Genomic DNA, 21,742 nt, shown 5'->3' on the forward strand with positions numbered 1-21,742 from the left:
GATTTTCAAGTATTTGGAGATTTCTCAAATTTCTTTTGATTGTAGATTTTAATTCTTTGTGATCAGCAAACATATTTTATATTATTTCAATCCTTCTAAATTTGAGACTTGTTTTGTGACATTGCAAATGGTCTAACCTGGACCTTAAAAAGAATGTGTATTCTGCTGTTGTTGGATGAAGTTTTCTATAGATGTCAGTTAAGTCAGTATGGTTAATTATACTGTCTAGTGTTTATATCCTTGCTGATGTTTTGTCTGGTTATTCTGTCAATTATTTAGAGTGGAGTTTTGAAGTCTTCAATTATTGATGAATTGTCTCTCTCCTTTCAGTTCTGTTTCGTTTGTTTTGGTGCTCTGTTGTTAGGTTGCATGTAGGTTTTAAATTATTATATTTCACTGATGACCCTTTTATCATTATAAATTGTCCCTCTTTTTCTCCAGTAATGTTTTTATCTTAAACTAAAAAGAGAATCCTTTAAAAATGATCCTGGGCTGGGCGCGGTGGCTCACGCCTGTAATCCCAGCACTTTGGGAGGCCGAGGCAGGAGGATCATGAGGTCAGGGGATTGAGACCATCCTGGCCAACATGGTGAAACCCCACCTCTACTAAAAATACAGAAATTAGCTGGGCATGGTGGCGCATGTCTGTAATCCCAGCTACTCAGGAGGCTGAGGCAGGAGAATCACTTGAACCCAGGAGGCAGAGGTTGCAGTGAGCTGAGATCACGCCACTGCACTCCAGCCTGGGCAACAAGAGCAAAACTCCATCTCAAAAAACAAACAAACAAAAAAACAAAAAAAAGATCCTACAGTTTTATTTATTTTTATTACGATGGGGTCTTGCTATATTGCCCAGGCTGGTCTTGAACTCCTAGACTCAAGGGATCCTTCTTCCTTGGCCTCCCAGAATGCTGGGGATTACAGATGTGAGCCACCACACCTGGCCCATACCGTTCTAAATGATCATACACATATACAATTCCAGGAATTTAAACACATGTATGGATTTTTGTGACTTTCATTATAATAAAGATTCAGAAGAGTTTTGTAACCCCCTAAAACTCCCTCATGCTACCCCTTTATAGTCACCTCTTTGCCTACCTATAATCTCTGGCAACCACTGATCTGCCATCCATTCCTGTAGTTTTTTCTTTTAAAGAATGTCACTTAACTTAATAAATTGGGATGTTATATAAGTGGAGCCATACAGTATATAATCTTCCAAGACTAGCTGCTTTCACTAAGCTTGCCTTTGAGATTCATCCAAGCTGTTGCATGTATCAGTAGTTCCTTTTTATTTCAGGATATTCCATTGTGTGGATATACCAATTTGCTTATACAATCACCTGTTGAAGGACACTTGAGTTGTTGCTGGTTTTGAGTGATTGTGAATAGAGCTGCTATAAACATTTGTGTCCAGATTTTTCTGTTAATGTAAGCTTTCATTTCTCTAGGATAGATGCCCAGGTGCATGATTTCTGAGTCATAGGGTAAGTGCTTTATGAGAAACTGCCAAACCACTTTCACGAGTGACTGTATCATTTTTCGTTCTCACCAGCAATGTTGGAGAGTTCTCATTTCCCATTCTTGCCACTACATGGTATTGCCAGCATTTTAAATTTTGGCCATTTTAATAGGTGTGAGTGGGATCTTCTTATGACTTTAATTTGCATCTCCCTAATGGCTAATGGTGGTTTCAGACATCTTTCATGTATTTGCCATCTTTGTACCTCTTTGGTGGAGTGTCCTCTTTAAGCTTTAAATTTGCTATGTTAACCTTTTCTGAGAAATCTTATTTTAGGTACACTTAAAAATACAATCTTTTCTTGATAACAAAGTCATTGTATGAACTGTAATTTTCATATGAGTTTGAAATTACAGGGAAGCTAGCAATGACTATTGAGTGGTGTAAGGCTGCTTATGTCTCTTTCAGGCATTCCTTTTCTGCTGTTAGCATGCCTGATTCTGGCAGTGCTTCCCCTTCCATTCGGTTTTTGGTTTACTGCTTCTATGAAATGATCATGAATAAGGCTATAAGAATCATGTTTGAAAAAAATAGTGAAGTGCTTCTCAGTAAATTCCCCAAGAGCTCTTCTCTAAGGAAAGTACATAAACTCTGTAACATCTGTTTTAGTGCTCCTCCAAACTGGGGGCCCTGAAATTCATCTGAGGAGTCTGTGAGTGTGAATCTGTGTGTGCAGTGAGCATTGTCTATGAGCTGAATAAACAGTATTCCGTGCAGTACATATTCTACTATTTTCAGAATTATATGGATGCTGTTGAACAATCTTGAGTTTGGGTAGTTTTTGTTTTTTCTTTATGTAATTTGCCTACCAACTCTTTTGCTGCTTTTTCTAGTCCGTGATGTGGTGAGTAGAATTTTTCAGATGGAGCTTTCTTGATAAGTGAGTTATTACTGTTTGTGACTAGTCAGGACAGGATGAAGTAGGCTTTTTGTTTGTGCTGTTTAACCATAGGTTATCAAATGTTCTTTACAAGGCTTATATTAATTTATTAATTTTTGATGATGTAGTATTGCATACTTTTGCTGAAAAGCATTTTGGGAAAATTAGGATACTTCAGATTCTTCAAATGATAGGGTTTATATGATTTGTCATTAACACTAATCTAACAAGTGACAAGAAAAAGTATATTCCTCCAGTTGTTATTGCATAAAAGAAACATTTAAATCATGGTTTGCAGGGTTGATTCTTTCCCACATTCATCAAGTCATTTTGATGCTTTTATTATAAATAAAACTTGATTAGTAGATTGTTAGTTTAATCAAAGATTATAAAAATAGAAAAGGAGGTGGCACGTGCCTGTAGCTACCTGGTAGGGTGAGGTGGGAGGATCACCTGAGCCTGCAGAGGTTGAGGCTGTAGTGGGCTATGATCGTGTCACTGCATTCCAGCCTGGATGACACAGTGAGACCCTGTCTCAAAAATATGTATATATCTATACAGAGAGAGAAAAGGAAACTCTTCCTATGTATGTAATTTATATAAGCACAACATCTGCTTGCGTATTGTTGACCAGATTTTTTCTCAAGTTTTTAAAGTACTTTGCTGCTTTGCATGCCTCATCCTGTCAAGCAAGTTCTTGTTTAAGGAATATGTAATTGTATCATAATATGGTAATTTGTTATGCAAATATCATATCTTAAATTATCAATCTAACAGCTTTATTTTCCTCAGTTATTTTTGGTTCTCATTTCAGGATGTGAAATAGGATAGCAATAGAAATTAGCAAAAGGAAAAAAAAGGTGATTGATGTGCTAAATAATCATTGCCCTAATTTTAGTTATGAGATATTCAGGGGTGTAATTTGTTTTGGGGGGCTTTTTTGATTTGTTTTGTATCACATTACTTAGATTCTCAGTTTCTTCATGATATTAAAGCAAAACCTGTCTTTAAGAGCCACTGTGCAAAATTGTTTGAATGAGAATAGAAATTTAAAATCGTTTAATTGAGAAGGAGGTCATTGATATGTGTCCCACCAGAAACCAGAGATTCAGTTCCTAACCATTTTTCACTAAAATAAGCCCTAAGTTTCTTTTTTATTGAACAATTATACCAAATTTGTTAGAAATTAAAATCTTTGCATAAACTTCTTTAAAATATCTATTATAAACATGCTAATATTAGTTGAATTAGTCTAAACATTCCTTTTTTTGACATTTGGACGTAGTGTTTGAGTGTCATTGAGATTAACTAGATAAAGGAAGACATTGATAAGTTGAACATTAAAATTAAGAATTTCTCTTCAACAAAATAAAAATTAAGAGCAAAAAGGCAAGTTACAGAGTGGGAGGAAATATTTGCAGCACATACATCCAACAGAGCACTCATAACCACAATACATAAAGAGCTACAAATCAATAAAAGCGTGACACTCCCTCCCTCTTGCCTTCCCCCAGCCAAAGATCTAAGACTTGAAGAAGCAATTCACAAAAGAAGATGCTCATTTGGACAATAAAATAAGCCTCTTAAAAGGCCCTCAAAATCATATGGTGGAAGCGCAAATTAAAGCCACAGTTGTATTATTATATTCTTACCAGTAGAACAAATGAAAAAGATAACCCCAAGTGTAGAGCAATTGGACAGCTCTGCTCGTGGAATTATAAATTGCAACTTATACACCCTGCTAGCGGGAGTAAAATTGCTAGAACTTTTGACCCAGCAGTTCCACTACCAGGTGTACAGATACAATGGAAACACACACATCTGTGCCCCAAAGAATATGCCAAAAGTGTTTATAGCAGCATTATTTGTGCTTGCATCAAACTAGAATAGAACAAAATGTTCATCAAAAGTTAGAAGGGGGCAGGGTGCAGTGGCTCACTCCTGTAATCCCAGCACTTTGGGAGGCCAAGGCGGGCAGGTCACCTGAGATCGGGAGTTTGACACCAGCCTGACCAACATGGAGAAACCCCATCTCTACTAAAAATACAAAATTAGCTGGGCATGGTGGCGCATGCCTATAATCTCAGCTACTCAGGAGGCTGAGGTAGCAGAATTGCTTAAACCCGGGAGGCAGAGGTTGCGGTGACCCGAGATCGTGCCATTGCACTCCATCCTGGGCAACAAGAGCGAAACTCCGCCTCCAAAAACAAAACAAAACAAAGACATTAAAAGGTGCCGAGTGCAGCGGCTCAGGCCTGTAATCCCAGTACTTTGGGAGGCCAAGGCAAGAGGATTGCTTCAGCTCAGGAGTTTGAACCAGCCTGGGGAACATAGTTAGACGTCATCTCTATAAAAAATTTTAAAAATTATCTGGGTGCAGTGGTGTGCACCTGTGGTCCCAGCTACTTGGGGGGCTGAGGTGGGAGGATCACTTGAGCCCAGGAGTCGAGGCTACAGTGAGCCATGTTGAAGCCACTGCACTCCAGCCTGGGTGACAGAGCGAGACCCTGTCTCAAAAATAAATAAATAAATAAAAATAAATATATATGAAGAAAAAAGATAAATGGTGAAATCCTCTGTAGTATTTTGCTTTCCATAGCAACAAAGATGAAGTTCACAATGTGAAACAAAAGAAGACATAAGAAAGTGTACATATTCTCTGACCCCATTTAAATAAATTGCTTTTCCCATGTTGTAAAGTGACCATACAAAAACAGGCAGAACTAATCTGTGGTGCTGGAAGTCATAATGGTTGTTAGCACTGGAGGTTACTGAGGACTTATGAGGGTGGCTTCTGAGGTGTTGGTAATGTTCTCTTTCCTGATCGAGTAGTAGTTACAGTGGTCGGTTCAGTTTCTGAAAGTTCTAAAAGATGTACATGTAGAATTTGTACCTTTCAGTTTTTATAAAAGCTTCATTAAAAAATTAATTGAAGTCTGGGCACAGTGGCCTCATGCCTGTAATCCCAGCACATTGGCAGGCCATGGTGGGAGGATTGCTTGATTTCCAGGAGTTTGAGACCAGCCTGGGTCTCAAACCATGGCGAAACCCCGTCTCTACAAAATAAATAAATAAATAAATAATACAAAAATTAGCTGAGCCTGTTGGCATGTGCCTGTAGTCCCAACTGTTCGGGAGGCCGCGGTGGGAGGGCCACTTGAACCCGGGAAGTAGAGGCTGCAGTGAACTGCCAGTACACTCTACCCTGGGCGACATAGTAAGACCCTGTTTCCAAAAAAAAAAAAAAAAATCTTCATTGAACATAGCTTTTTTTTTTTCCTTCTGTGTGTCATATTGTAGCCTGGTATGCTAACAAGTAATTAGAATTCTTCAGTATTAGCCATGATTGTTCTTAAAAACCATTTTACCTTCATGGACTGATGCTTTTATTTGGCTATTTTGGTTTTACTATCATGAGAGCCTTTGAGATACTTGAAAAAAAAAATATATATATATATATATATTTGAGACAGAGTCTCGCTGTGTTGCCAGGCTAGAGTGTAACCTCCGCCTCCAGGGTTTAAGTGATTCTCATGCCTCAGCCTCCCAAGTAGCTGAGACTACAGGCACATGCTACCACGCCTGGCAATTTTGTGTGTGTGTGTGTGTGTGTGTGTGTGTGTGTGTTTTTAGTAGAGACAGGGTCTCACTATGTTGGCCAGGCTTGTTTCAAACTCCTGGCCTCAAGTGATCCACCCGGCTCAACCTCCCAAAGTGCTGGGATTACAGGCATGAGCCACCATGCCCAGCCTAGAATCTTGAGTATTTTAAAAGCCCAGAAACAAAAATTTTTGGCTATTAGGGTAGAGTATATTAAATATGAAAACTTGTCAACATTTAAAACATGTTGCAGATAACTAAAATAAAATACTCTTATTCCTAGTGACCCATTTAATCCAGAGAGACTATTTTTCACCTACATTAGTGCAAATGTAGTTATGGTTTAATATACTTCTCAGTTTTATCATCCTTGTGTTCTCATAAGACTCCTCTAACACCGTGTTCTGCCACATGTTAATGAAGTTCTTTATGTTTCTTTCCCTGTTATACTCTGATTTTCTTAAGGATAGGAGCTGCTTTTTAAATTTCTCCTAGCATAGTGCATTGCTTATATTAAATAATCAGAAAATATTATCTCCATATTTTATAAAAGACTTAGTAATAAAATTCCAGAAGTTTTGAATTCTTATGCATGTCCCCCCTTGCTGTAGGACAGTTAGTTGCAATTCTTGTATGATGTAACATGAAATTTTGTAGTCATCATGTCCCTGACCTCTATTGAAAAAATGTGCTTGATATATTTTAGCATGATGAAGTTTGTATGTCTGAGTTTAGCTTCAAATGGTGTAGATAGTATTATTTAAAAATGGGAAGATCTGGAGTTCTTATATCTAATAGTATAGCTCATTTTATCCTAAGAACAATGCATGTGAAAGTAAATTACAAAGTTATACAACTAGAAGGTCATGATGGAATTTTCTGGCATGTTACCTGTTTTTGTTTTGATGCTGAACCCATGTGTATATTCAGTCACTTTTAAATGTTCTCTGAGTAAACTGCTGTCCTCAATAAGCTGATTATGCTGAAGAAACATTTGAAGATGCTGATTTCATTGACTTGATCATCCTTTATATTTCCAACAGTATAGGCAGAAGTAGTAGAATACATTTATTGGTTGGCAAATTCAGTTTCCTTATTTGTAAAACATTTAAAAATTTGTAGTGCATCCAGTTCAGAGTGGCTAATTGTGATTATGGTAATTGCCAAAGGTGCTTGACGCTGTAAATGTTTCACATATTTTTCTTTAATGTTTCTAGACAACCCATTTGTTGAGATTAAAACACCAAAAAATCGTCACTGAAATTGTTAATATGTATGTATATATTTATTTACTTTTGTAAACTATGTTGGAATAATTTTATATTTACAGAAAAGTTGCAAATGTGTTAATATGTATTAAATTGCCCTGAGTGATAGTTACTTATCTAGTATTTCTCTTAAAAGTTTAATATTTTTATTTTTTTTGAGACAGGGTCTCGGTCTTGTCACCCAGACTAGAGTGCAGTGGTACAATATTGGCTCACTGCAACCTCTGCCTCCTGGGTTCAAGCGATTCTTGTGCCTCAGCCTCCCAAGTAGCTAGGATTACAGGTGTGTGCCACCAGGTGTGGCTACTTTTCTGTATTTTTTGTAGAGACAGGGTTTTACCATGTTGTCCAGGCTGGTCTCAAACTCCTGGCCTCAAGTGATCTATCTGCCTTGGCCTCCCAAAGTGCTGGGATTACAGGTATGAGCCATCGCGCCCAGTCCTAAAAGTTTAATATTTTTAATAAAAATATTCTTGTCTCTGATCTTTGTTCAATAAAAAAAATTTTTAAGTTTTTGTGTTTAAATGAAAGTATGCTGTTTTCATTATCCTTTTTCCTTAAATGTCATTTTTCCTGTGCTGTAACATGACCGTTACTCACATGGAGTGCTGTGAAATGTGTATATGTAAGATTTATGTTCTGCGTTTATGAGCATGAATAAACGTTACTGAATCAGGACCGTGGGGATCATTTAGTTATAGAATCAGAAATCTGGTGAAATGTTCACAGTTTCCTATTTTTATAAAACAGAGTAGTTTAAAACTGCATATGCCAGCTTTCCTCTCTCTATTCTCTACCTCCTTTTCTGTTGTAGTTATATAGTAACACGTGAGGGCAGTTGGTAAGGACCAAAAGATACCATATTTTTAAAAATAAAAGATACCTTCTGTTGTAAGGCACACCATTATCTTATGTATTATTAAGGAAAAAAATGCTCTGTGAGGAATTGAGTTGAATCTGGGAAAATTTTTAAAAAAGAAAAAAATGCAGCCTTCTAAACTATGGCACATTGCTAAGATGCCAGGAAATATAAGATGCGTACTGATTTCAGTGATGTTGAAGTGAAGAAAAATGTGAATTTTAGATCCATTCCAAACATTCCTTGCTCTAACAAAATCATTTTATTTGGGGTTTAACTTGGGACTTCTACCTTTTTTAGAAGTCAGTAGAGAATCATTCATTTGAACTCTGGCTTGCTTTTTGCTAAAATGCTGTTGGAGACGTGTTCTAATCAGTATGTCTGATTTTAAGAAGATATGAAAATTTTTAATGAAGGATCACTTTTGTAGACAAATTTGAGTGCTTTTTGGGAGCAATGAAAAGCCATGTTGTGCTTCATGTAACCTGAGTTCTTGTGTTATGTGGCCTCCAAGAGCCATTTTGTAGTTTTCATTCTCCTTTGCATTTTCATTGTTTCTCTTTACTGACCATTCACTTTCCTTAATATTTTGTAGTTTAAAAAACTTTTCTCAACCTTGATTCTTTTCCAAACTATCACCGTTCTTTCATTCTTTGCCCAGGTGATCAACAGTTTATTTCCCCGCATTGCCTGGGTCACTCACAGATACTTCCCCACCTCATTTATTTAATAAGCAGTTCTCTGTGTAAGATCTGTGTCTCTACCATTTTGCTGAAGTGCCTCTCTCTTAGGTCCTTAGTAGCTTTCTAAGTTTCTAAAGCTGGTGACCTCTTTTTATTTCATTTGTGAAAACTTACCGTTACTGCTGTCTAACATTGGGATCTCACAGCTCTCTCTTTCCTCTTTTTTTTTTTTTTTAGCACTGTCGCTATAGTTTTTTGTCTCTGTGCCAATCTTGTTATCCCATGATGCCTAGATTTTGTTTCATCTACTTTATTATTAAAATAATATTGAAAAATAAAATGCTCCATAAATGTATCACTCCAATATAATACTTATTTGAACTTTGAGTTTTTCCATCTTTGTCTTGGCCTAGCTTTTCATTCTTTACCTAGTGTACTTTTAATCTTGGTAGGTATATTACAAGTTGAACATCTCTAATCCCAAAATTGGAAATTTGAAGTGCTTTAAAATTTAAAACTTTTTGAGCACCAACATGATGCCGCACGTGGAAATTTCCACACCTGACCTGATGTGACAGTTTGCACTTCATTGATGTTTCGGTATACACAAACTTTGTTTTGTGCACAAAATTATTGAAAATATTGTATGAAATTACCTTCAGGCTATGTGTATAAGGTGTATATGAAACATAAATGAATTTTCATGTTTAAACTTGGGTCCCATCCTTAAGATATCTCATTATGGATATGCAAATATTCCCCCCTCCCCCCCGAAAAAATCCCCACGAAAACGTAAATTCTGAAATGCTTCTAGTCCCAAGCATTTTGGATAAGGGATACTCATCCTGTATTCTATTTTCCACCTTAACATGGTATCAGTTATTTTTCCAGGTTTGCACACATTGTCCCATTATTGTCACATGAAAGAACAAAAAATTATAGGTTATAGTTTTGTTGCACCATAATTTTCTATATATGTCTATTGTTGGATAATTGACTTGTTTCCAGATTATTTGTGTTTTGCTTCAGAAACATTGTAGTAGAATGTATATTTGTTCCTATAACCTTTTGCTTCTGTTGTATTATTTACATAAGATCCTTTTCTGGGAGTGCCATTAATTACTTGTCCAAGCAAATACATATATATATATTTTTGGAGACAGAGTTTTGCTCTTTTTGCCTAGGATGGAGTGCAGTGGCGTGATCTCGGCTCACTGTGACCTCTGCCTCACAAGTTCAAGTGATTCTCGTGCCTCAGCCTCCCAAGTAGCTGGGATTACGGGGGCGTGCCACCACACCTGGCTAATTTTTGTACTTTTAGTAGAGACGGGGTTTCGCCATGTTGGCCAGGCAGGTCTCGAACTCTTGACCTCAGGCGATCCACCCGCCTCGACCTCCCAAAGTGCTGGGATTACAGGTGTGAGCCACCGTGCTGGGCCAAATGTACAAAATATTATTTTGCTAATTTAGTAGTTGTACAATGATGGTACTTCATTTTTGCTTTAATGTTTATTTTTTTGATTGTTAATAAGGGTATTTTTACATGTTTAATATGGAATTTATATTTCTCCATGAATTCTTTCCATATTATTATCTCACATTTATCTATTTTGTAATCTTTTTTTTTTTTTCCTTTTTTTTCTTCTTTGACACAGGGTCTCGTCTTGTTGCCCAGGGTGGTCTGGAACTCCTGGGCTCAAGCGTTCCACCCACCTCTGCCTCCCACAGTGCTGGGATTACAGGCGTGAGCTACCTTGCCTGGCCTGTTTTGTAGTCTAATGCAAAAGCCATAGCAGAGGTACCTATTTTATATTGTAGAATTTCTAAATTATGTTCTTTTTAAGCCAAATGTGCAGAGATATTACGCTTATTCACAGTCTGATGGCTTTTGCAGTGTAATGCCTTAAATTCTTGCCTTCTAGGTTAAATGGGCCTTTTTGCTCTCCTCATGACATAAAAATTTAGAGGAAAACTTGGTAACTTTTTCACTTTATTAACTGACCATTTTTGTTAATATGACAGCACAACGTACTCTCATAGAGTGCAGCAGTTGGAGGGAAATTTTGTTGTTGATTTGTGCCTAATTTTTTTTTCCCGCCTGTTTGTTTCATTTGAAAGTGTTTTTAACATGTAAGATAAATTTTGTCATATGATAATTCTGGTCAATGAAAAAGGTCTTCCAAGACCTTGATACAGCATTTACATTGACAGTAATTAAGACACTCCTCTTTCTGTGTTAACCTTAATCAATTGATGTGTAGTTCAGTTTCGTGGGTAGTTTAGACTTGAATTTGGTTGTTAAGTAGATTACTTTACAGTGGACCATGATCTCTTTCTATGGCTGGAGTGTCACAACTGAATGAATTTTTGCTGTAATCTGTGCACCATCAATTTAACTCATTTTGAAATCTGTCTTGACCATCTTACTCCTTGTACTTCCTTTCCCTTACTGTTACTTACTTACCTTTCAGTTTCTCATACTGACTTGAATTATGGTTATTTCCTAAAGTTCCTTCATTATTGCCATTTCCTTTTAATATATTCTTTTTTTGTGAACTCAGTCTTCTTTCATTTTAACATATGTCAAGCTCCCCTAAAGCTGTAACTCTAGCCCTGTCAGCCTTCTCTTACCAGCCAGAGGTCTGTGTTTTCAACTCCTCTCTTGACTCCATCATTTTGCAGCAGACTCACAAACTTAAGTGCCTGCAGGGGCCTGGCAAACAATGGCAATGAGTAAAAGCAGGCCTTGGGATAAGAGAAAATATTTTTCTACTGTAAGAAAAAAAGAGGGCAAGTGGGACAATAGAGGGTAACCGGCATAAGCTCAAGGTGAGGAAGACAGTCTTGGGGACTGTGGAGAGGAGGAGAATGCCTGTTTCATGCTGGCCATTTGGCTCCAGCCACCATTGCTGTTTGGGAATGTGGCCTCAAAGCTATCAGATCTACCAGTTTTTCAAGAGAAGCTGTTAATCTGTATTTTCATTTTAAATACATGATTTTAAAAAATGGAATTGAATTTCTGTAAAACACTCCATGGGTCAAGGAAAATATGCTCATGGACAAAGTTCTATATACAGGCTCTTAATTTGTAATCTCCTCCAGTAAAGGTGGCACTTTAAGTTTGGTATGTTACTAACTATCCCTCCCCATTTTTCTCTTGTTTCTTTGTTCATATAATAGACCATCCATTCAGCTTCTTAACACCTCCTCACCTCATTACTTCTTTATTTGGAAAAGGGATCTGGGTCATGGGAAAGGCATTTTCTAATTTAAAGGAAGTTTGTACATGTTTATAAGTCGAAGAGAAGCCAAAGAAGTGATTTTGGAAAGAGAGAAGATATTAGAACATGGTATGTCCACTGGGGATGGCATCCAGGGTAGAGAAGCCAGCCACAGACTTCCAGGAGCTGATGCTGATTCACCTTGCATACTTTTATTTCCGAACAAATATGTTTTAACCAAAAAGTTTTCTTTTTTCTTTTTATGCATATCATGTTTCCTTGAATTTCTTGAGGGAATTTATTATACTTTAAAAAACATAGTCTTTGTTTTTTGTATGAATTTTTTTTACGTATTCTTGAGTTCAGTACTCCTTTTCATGTTGCTGATTTTCATGGGATGAGTAGCGATTGTCATAGATTTATTTGTAGTAAGTGGTAGAACTAAAAAGTTGAATTCAGCTTTGCTGTAAAGACTTTTATTCACCTGGTGGTGCATGTAGACTGTTATTACAGAAGCCATGGTGAGTGTACCCTGTTGGGTAGTGTAGATTTTCCCATAAGATGTGTGAGTTTTAATTCCCTGGCTCACCATCCAAGGCCTGCTGCTTCTCCCAGAATCGGCTGACATGGTTAGTTATTCCTGGATTCTGCTAGGAAAATTTATTTGAAGGTCCGTCCTCTTACTTGTAACGAGTTACAGTTCTCTTGGCCCTATGGGGTTTGTCCTCATGCTGTTTCCATATGCTTTCTGTTTCTCAGAATTTTTCACTGGTCTGGTCTGCTGATATCATCTGTATTGGGATTTCCTGTACTTCATGAATTTGTGTTTTTATTTTCTTATTAAGTTGAGATAGGATGGAAAAAAGGTAAATTTTTAGGTTGTATTTAAAAACAAAATATTTCAACAAATTTGAACATCTAATTGGTTTCTATTAGTTATTCATGAACTGGGAAGCATACGTCTACAAATTTGGAGCTCCATTGTGCATGGCAGAACAATTGTTTTTTTGTAAGGTAGCGTGAGCAATATCAAGGAAACAAGCTGGGCACGGTGGCTCACGCGTATAATCCCAGCGCTTTGGGAGGCTGAGGCCAGTGGATTGCTTGAGGTCAGGAGTTCTAGACCAGCCTGGCCAACATAGTGAAACCCTGTCTCTACTAATAATACAAAAAATTAGCTGGGTGTGGTGGCAGATGCCTGTAATCCCAGCTACTAGGGAGGCTGAGGCAGGAGAATTGCTTGAACCCGGGAGGCGGAGGTTGCAGTGAGCTGAGATCACGCCATTGCACTCCAGCCTGGGCAACAAGAGTGAAACTCCATCTCAAAAAAAAAAAAAAAAAAAAAGAAAGAAAAAAGAAAGAAAGCTCAAGCAAACAGTACAATATAAAAGAGCGGATTTGTTAACATCAGGTTATTTCAGGTTACTTTTCTTGTAAGGGTTAAAGCAGAAGAGACAGGAACTTGCGTATCATGCCAGTTCAGGTTGACTGGGCTCTTCTGGATTGGTTTCTGTGAATCTCCTGGGTTTTTTTGGAAACACTGGCCTGTTTGGGATTTATCTGTTAATAAAGTTTCAACTTGACACAAGTGCCCCCACTTTGATCTGGCCTGCTGGAGCCTAATGCAGAAGCTCAGTTCAAAACAGTGGCCTCCTGTAAATTTTATTTAACAGTTCTTGGCAACTTTGAACCAAAAATCTTTTCTTTTTATACAGCTTGCTTTTTTGTTTCAGCTCATGCTAGTTCCCCTTAATCCCCCCCACCTTTTTTTTTTGTGTGTGAGATGGAGTTTCACTCTTGTTGCCCAGGTTGGAGTGCAGTGGCACGATCTTGGCTCACGGCAACCTCTGCCTCCCAGGTTCAAGCAATTCTCCTGCTTCAGCCTCCCAAATAGCTGGAATTACAGGTGCCCACCACCACGCCCAGCTAATTTTTTGTATTTTTAGTAGAGACGGGGTTTCATTATGTTGGCTGGGCTGGTCTCCAACTCATGACCTCAGGTGATCCACCCAGGTCGGCCTCCCAAAATGCTGGGATTACAGGTGCGAGCCACCACGCCTGGCCTAATCCCCTTTCTTTGTATACAAATCTCAAACATAATATACCATTTACTTTTAATATGTCTGTGACATTGCTCATAAGATTATCTGGCATAGAATGTTTTTGCCCTATTGTTTTGCCTGGGAATTATTGCCAGGGGTGCATATAGCTCAGTAACTCAAATCAGGGCCCAGTACCACTTCATAGCTGTGTCACCTTTGTGAATTGTGTATTTAGCTCCTCCATCCCTCCTGAGAATTACGGATAATAATAGTATGTGCCAGTTAATGTTGGTATGAACCAATCGATGAGACAGTCAAAGTAAAACATCTGGGACATAGTCCTGAAACATTATTAGCTTAAAATGGTTGGGTGAATAAGTACGGGCCTTGACAGCTCAGCTCAGGTGTGGCATTCCATTTCACTTTGCCTGATTTTCTTCCAGCCCTCCTCCCCTTTCCCCAGATCCCACATCAGAACTAATGTTACCCTGTCTTTCCCTGAAATGTTTTTCATACAGAGAGTTTAGTATACTTACCATTGATCTACTTTTCTTTTAGTTAGTTGGGGATTATTTCAGTCATTATGTATGATCTTTCAGTAAACAAGGGATGCCTTTGTTCCCCAGGTGAATTGAATTAAAGTGCCTTTTTCCTTGTATGACTTCAAATTTAAAAACCTTTAAAACTCACAGTGTTTCCCATGTTGCCTAGTGTGACATAAGAAGTATATGTTTAGTCTCTGACCTGGGTTCCTGGCACAGATCTAAAACTTCTAAAACTTCTTGACTGATAGGGTATGACAGGAGCATTTTCAGCCCCCCTCCCCCGCCTTTCCTTTTGAGACAGGGTCTCACTGTTGCCCAGGCTGTAGTAGAGTGGTGTGAACACAGCCCACTGCTGCCTCTACCTTCTGGACTCAAGCAATTCTCCCACCTCAGCCTCCCTAGTAGCTGAGACTACAGGCGTGGGCCACCATGCCAGGCTAAATTTTTTATTTTTTTTTGCAGAGTTGGGGTCTCACTTTGTTGCCCAGGCTGATCTTGAACTCCTGGGCTCAAGCAATGTGCCCACTTTTACATCCCAAAGTGTTGGGATTGCAGGCATGAGCCATTGCTCCTGGCAGGAGCATCTTTTGTTACAGTATTTGGTCTTAGTCCTTGGTTCCTGACACAAGAGCTTCGAAGACCCTTGACCTCTCAGGAGTGATAAGAGTGTCTTTTTGTATATTAATACGATGACTAGTGGTTGAAAACCCCTGAACCGCTTTGGAATGGGGACTGGTTTCCTGGGTAATCAGTCATGTGAGTAGAGGTTTGGAACTTTTCATCCCATCCCATTAGCTCCATGGAGGAAAGATGGGCCGGAGGTTTAGAGAGTTTTCCAGAAAACTCTTCAAAAGGACAGCCTCAGAGAGCTCCCGGGTTGGTGAACACATGTAGGTGCTGTGCCCCGAGAGGGCTTGCCTCCTCCCTTACCCCACGATATGCATCTTCCATTTGGCTGTTCCTCACTTATATCTTTGTAAAAAACTGGCGAACAGAAGTACCTGTTTTCTAGAGTTTTGTGAGTCCTTCTAGGAAATTCTCAAACTCAAGGAGGGGGTCATGGGAAACTCCCTTCCCACCTCCCATGCAATTTATTTTCTGTAGGTAAGAAATACCTGAGGCCTGGACTTGATGGTTAGCGTCTGAATTAGGAACAGCCTTGTGGGATCTAAGCTATGAGGACTAAACTCTGACCTTTTTGTCTCTTGCCCAAATTCCTACAGGGGTCTGGGAAGTCACTCTCTCTAAATCATAAAATCTCATCAACTGGGTTTTACTTAACCAGCCTGACTGGCATAACATCACATGACAGATAAAGGAGGAAATGGAAATATTTTACGTTAAAATAAGTTCTTTCACGAGGTCAGGAGATCGAGACCATCCTGGCTAACATGGTGAAACCCCGTCTCTACTAAAAATACAAAAATTAGCTGGGCATGGTGCCACGTCCCTATAGTCCCAGCTACTCGAGAGGTTGAGGCAGGAGAATTGCTTGAACCCAGGAGGCGGAGGTTACAGTGAGCTGAGATCGCGCCACTGCACTCCAGCCTGGCGACAGAGCGAGACTCTGTCTCAAAAAAAAAAAAAAAGTTCTTTGCCGTATTTTGACATGGCCCTGCAATGCCATCTTTTGTGTGTGGGGGGAAGCCGGGGTTGGGGGGGTTGGGAGGGGGGTGGGAATGTGCATCTATAAAGAATCTCTGTTAACTAGATCTTTCCCCTTCCAGGCCCTCCCTATCCTGAAGACATTAGCTGAGAGTCTGGCACCTTTTAAAAGTCTGATCATCAATTGTCTCTCTGGGCGGCCACCTATGAGACTTCATCTGTGTGGTAAGAACTTTTGTCTCCATAGCTCCTTATCTTAACTCAGACACTCCTTTCTGTTTATTCCAGTTCTTTAGATAGTAACTCCTTCAACCAATTGCCAATGAGACTTTGAATCCACCTGAGACCCACTTCCCCCAACCCCCTCAAGTTGTCCCACCTTTCCAGATCGAACCAATGTATATCTCACATATACTGATTGATGTCTCGTGTCTCCCTAAAACTAAGCTGAAACCCAACCACCTTGGGCACGTATTCTCAGGACCTTTTGAGACTGTGCCTCAGGCCATGGTCACTCATGTTTGGTTCAGAGTAAATCTTTTCAAGTATTTTACAGAGTTTGGCGTTCTTCATCAATAGCTAACTCCAGGTAGACAGTATCACCATAGAATTGAACTGTAAGATATCTGGTTGGTGTCTTGGTGTCTGCCAAGAATTGGACACTTGGTTGTTGTGGAACTCCCCGTTCCCTATTTGATGATTTGATGTTGGAATTTGTTGGTGTGTGTAGAAGAAATATAGTGTTTCTTTTTACCTAGTGTATCAGTCAAGGTTCTCCAGAGTGTGTGTGTTTATAAATACAAATATATTTATATGTGTAAAGAGAGAGAGAGACAGACATACAGACATGGAAATAGATATTGACCGATTTTTGTTTTGTTTTGTTTTAGAGGCAGGGTCTCGCTCTGTTGCTTAGGTTTGTGTGTAGTGGTGCAGTCATAGCTCACTGTAACCTCAAATTCATGGGCTTAAGGGATTCATTCTCCTACCTCAGCCTCCCAGGTAGCTGGGACTAAAGGCATGTGCCACCGTGCCTAGCTAATTTTTAAATTTTTCTATAGAAATGGGGTCTTGCTATGTTGCCTAGGCTGGTCTCAAACACCTGAGCTCTAGTGATCCACCTAGGCTTCCCAAAGGACAGGGGTTACAGGAGTAAGCTACTGAGACTGGCCTGACTGATTTCAAGAAAGAAATTGGCGAGTAAGCCAATTAGGGATGATAGTTAGGGATGGCAAGTTAGAAATCTGTAGGTCAGGCTAGAAACTCGCAGATAGATGTTGATGCTGCGGTCATGACGCAGAACTTCTTCCTTGGGAGTCCTCCGCTGTTGCTCTAAAGGCCTTTCATTACCGGCGGTGAATCCGTACGGGTCTGCAGCAACCTCAATTCTTGCCTCCTCAGAAGAAAAAATTTGACTGAGGGGCATAAGGCAGAAGAAGAGACCGAGGCAAGTTTTAGAGCAGAAGTGAAAGTTTATTAAAAAGCTTTAGAGCAGGAACAAAAGGAAAGAAAGTACACTTGGAAGCGGTGCAGTATCTGCAAAGATACTGAGGGTGACTTGAAGGACAAGTATGGGGTTTGACCTTTTGACTTGGGGTGTTATATGTTAGCATACTTCCAGGGTCTGGCGTCCTTTCTGCCCTGATTCTTCCCTTGGAGTGGGTTGTCTGTATGCACAGTGGTCTGTTAGTGCTTGGAGGGGAGCATGTGCAGTGTGTTTACTGGAGTTGTACATAACGCTTGCCTGAGGCATTCTTCCCTTACCAGCAGAATGTCCCTAGAAGGTCATACTCTGCCATTTTGCCTCTTAATGCACATGCTTGAGGTTATTCACCCACCCATTGAGAACTTATTAGGAAGCTGCTGATCACCAGTTTCAGGTGTTTCCTATCTATAGGGAGACTGCCTTTCCCTGGTGCTGCCTGCGACTTATTGTTATTTTAGTGAGGCGGTGTGACAACTGCCTGTCCACCACTTGATGGTTGCCTAACTTTCCTGGGAGTGTGGGGGCCCAGTCCTGCCCTATTTGTGTCTGACTAGCTGCCCTCTCTGACACTCTGATGAGGCCCACCCACATTGTGGAGGATAATCTTCACTTAAAGCAATTGAAGGTAGATGTTAGCCCCCTCTAAAGAATACCTTCTCAGCAACACCTAGATTAGTGTTCTATTAAATAACTGACTACTATAGACTGTCCACGTTAACACATAAAACTAACCATCACACCTAGTGTGCTCTCAACCAGTGTAAAAGACACTGTGTGCTAAGGATTATATCAATAGATTTTAGACTATAGATGCTGATGTCATCAAACATCCAAATGAATGTTTGTGCCTCGAGTTCTCAAAAACATTTCTGTTTTTAGTGACAGGAGAGCATGTATGGTGATGGAGAGTTCTGTGCATGTTTATCCTACTTGTCTGAGGAGGCTGTTCTCCCCCATTTTGAGTAGTTAAATATGAAAGTTATGATTTGAGCCTCTTTCCTTCATGCTTATGTTTAGTGAAAAGATCTGTATATTGGCTAAATTCCAAAAATTTCATAAAGAACCTGATTATTTAGAATTCAGGCCAAATACACAGTTGTTACTGTAGAGAGGAAAGCAAACATTGCTTTCTGGTTTATTCAGAGTGCTCTGAAGGAGAGAATGGAGAATTCGTGTAGCAAAATTACGGCTTAATAAATTCAGTGACTGCTAAGCTGATACCCTTAGTACATACCCTTGAGAATGAAAACTAATGGTTTGCTGAAACATATCTCTAGTGTATTCTATAGCAATTCATTTTTTCTGTTAACCTGTATAATTGCTTCTTACATAAGTAAAGATGTCACCTCTACTTAAAATGAAAATCTCTTCTATGGGCTATGGAATTGCTCATTTTGAAATAGTGCTGTTAGAAAGCAAACAATGAATTAGAGCTGAATCAGCTAGAACTGTCACTTGATGTCTCTATGTAACTTACCATCTGTTTTAAAGATTTCGTACATACTGTAACCCACATAATATGGTCCATAATATTCTAAATTCTGAACATTATTATATAATATTTCTTTTTTTTTGAGATGGAGTCTTACTCTGTCTCCCACGCTCTACTGCAGTGGCGCGATCTCAGCAACTTCCACCTCCTGGATTCAAGCCATTCTCCTGTCTCAGCCTCCCAAGTAGCTGCTACTACACGCACATGCCACCAGGCCCAGCTAATTTTTTTGTTGTTGTTTAGTAGAGATGGGGTTTTACCATGTTGGCCAGGCTGGTCTTGAGCTCCTGACCTCAAGTGATCCGCCTGCCTCAGCCTCCCAAAGTTCTGGGATTACAGGCGTGAGCCACCAAGCCCGGCCTATTATATAGCATTTAAACCCAAGAAAAGTAGATAGTTACCTTTGATGCCAAATTTAACTGTTTACTTTATGATGTTTTCAAACTGTTAAAATGTGTTAACTTTAAGTGGTATAAAGAACCTTTTGCTTTAAGGGTGGTTACTAGGCCTCTAAGTGCACCTCACTCTAACTTGGATCAGGTCAGCTTGGCAATGGTGACACCAGTGCTGATTGAAATCAGAGGCATCATGGATAGAACTCTAACCATTCTGCTCATGTGAGGTTGTTTTTGGTTTTGTTTTAAAATCCAGTTATATTGATTTGAAGAGTTTAATTATTTTGGTTGAAATTATGCTGTTCTTAAATACATACATATTTAAACAAATTGATACACTCTACTTGATCTGAGCCTAAGAGAAACAGTCTCACCTGTCCCTGTAGCTGAGTAATAAAATAGCAGGATTTTTTATTAACCTTTTTTTCTGAGACAGGGTCTTGCTTTGTTACCCATGCTGGAGTGCAGTGACACCATCGTAGCTCACTGCAGCCTTGACCTTCTGGGCTCAAGTAATCCTCCCACCTCAGCCTCCTGAGTAGCTGGGACTACTGGCATGTGTCACCATGCTTGGCTAATTTTTAAATTTTTTGTAGAGATGAGGTCTCCCTGTATTGCCCAGGCTGGGCTCAAGCAGTCTTCCTGCCTCAGCCTCCCAAATTGTTGGGATTATAAGTGTGAGACTTACTTTTTTTAAAAATGCCTTTTTTTTTCTTGGCTGGGTGTGGTGGCTCACGCCTGTAATCCCAGCACTTTGGGAGGCTGAGGCAGGCGGATTGCTTGAGGTGAGGAGTTTGAGACCAGCCTGGTCAACATGGCAAAACCCCATCTCTACTAAAAATACAAAAGTTGGCCTGGTGTGGTGGCGGGCGCCTGTAATCCCAGCTACTCAGGAGGCGGAGTCAGGAGAATTGCTTGAACCTGGGAGGTGGAGATTGCAGTGAGCCGAGGTCTCATCGTTGCACTCCAGCTGGGGCAACAGAACGAGACTTTGTCTCAAACAAACAAATAAAACAAAAAACCATTTTTTTTCTTTTAAAAAACCACAGTGTGAATGGTGCTTTCTCAAGAGTTTTAATTGAAGTTTGGGAATGTAAGTACCTTCTATAAATAAAAATGACATCTATGGTTTTGTTTTATTTCGTTTAATCTAGTGTGTGCCATGGACTCACTATCATTTTCAAAACTGGGGGATCACATTATTGTATCTTGGTGGACATAATTGTATATGTCTTGGAAACATCTAGAATACCTAGTACAAAACTTTTGGGAAGCTTTTAATGACTATTAAGTGATACTGGCCCAGTCTTCAGTAAGCTTGTAATGTAATTAAAAAATTTTTTTTTGGTTTATTACAAATTTCTTTTGGCATAGATACTGAGGGACATTGTCCCCTTGAGTTTTTTCACTTGATGCATTTAACATCATGGTTCACTGATTTTCCTGCAAACAAAACCACATTCTGTTTTCTTATTTTACTGTTGGAATTTGAGTTGTTTGCAGTTTTTTGTGGTTATAAACAATTATATGTGTCTCCGGGCGACACGTCTCTCAGTGAACATAAATTTAAGAGTGAAATTGCTGGATGGTAGGATATGCCGTACCATCTGCCTACCTAACATCTTGACTGCCTTTCAAAGTGATTGTACCAATGTACATTCCCACCAGAGCATCTGAATGTTTCCATTGCCCCACAGCTTTGCCACATTCTTGACATTGTTTGACTTTTTAAATTTAGTTAAGCTAGTAGTGTGAAAGGTGCTTTTCATTTATATTTTCCTAATTACTAAGGAAGGAAACTGAGCATCATTTTTTTGTATTGAAGGACTTTTTGTATTTTGTAACTTTTATATATTTTTCTGTCGGATTGTTTATCTTATACATTTATAAGAGTTATATACTCTGGATACTTATATTTTGTTGATATGATTTTTAATTTGTGGCTTATCTTTTTATTTTCTTCATGGTATCCTTTAATGAACAGAAGTTTTTTATTTTAACATAGAATGAGGCCAGCTGCAGTGGCTGGACGGACACAGTGGCTCACACCTGTAATCCTTCCACTTTGGGAGGCTGAGGCGGGTGAATCTCGCTTGAGCTCAGGAGTTAGAGACCAGCCTGGGCAACATGGCAAAACCTCA

At 39.2% G+C, this 21,742-nt stretch overlaps 1 protein-coding gene across 21 annotated transcripts in view; it reads left to right on the top strand.

The window, feature by feature from the left end:
* The window catches only part of SIPA1L1 (signal induced proliferation associated 1 like 1), a 419,211-nt gene that overhangs the window by 175,135 nt on the left and 222,334 nt on the right, over nt 1–21,742 (top strand). For all 21 annotated transcript variants that reach the window (XM_063596279.1, XM_063596274.1, XM_063596282.1 and 18 more), the window contains one exon: nt 16,351–16,453. The gene's annotated coding sequence lies outside the window, so the exon portion shown is untranslated. The remainder of the gene's footprint in view (nt 1–16,350; nt 16,454–21,742) is intronic.

Source organism: Pan paniscus, chromosome 15 (genome assembly GCF_029289425.2).
Source record: "Pan paniscus chromosome 15, NHGRI_mPanPan1-v2.0_pri, whole genome shotgun sequence".
Classification (NCBI taxonomy): domain Eukaryota; kingdom Metazoa; phylum Chordata; class Mammalia; order Primates; family Hominidae; genus Pan; species Pan paniscus.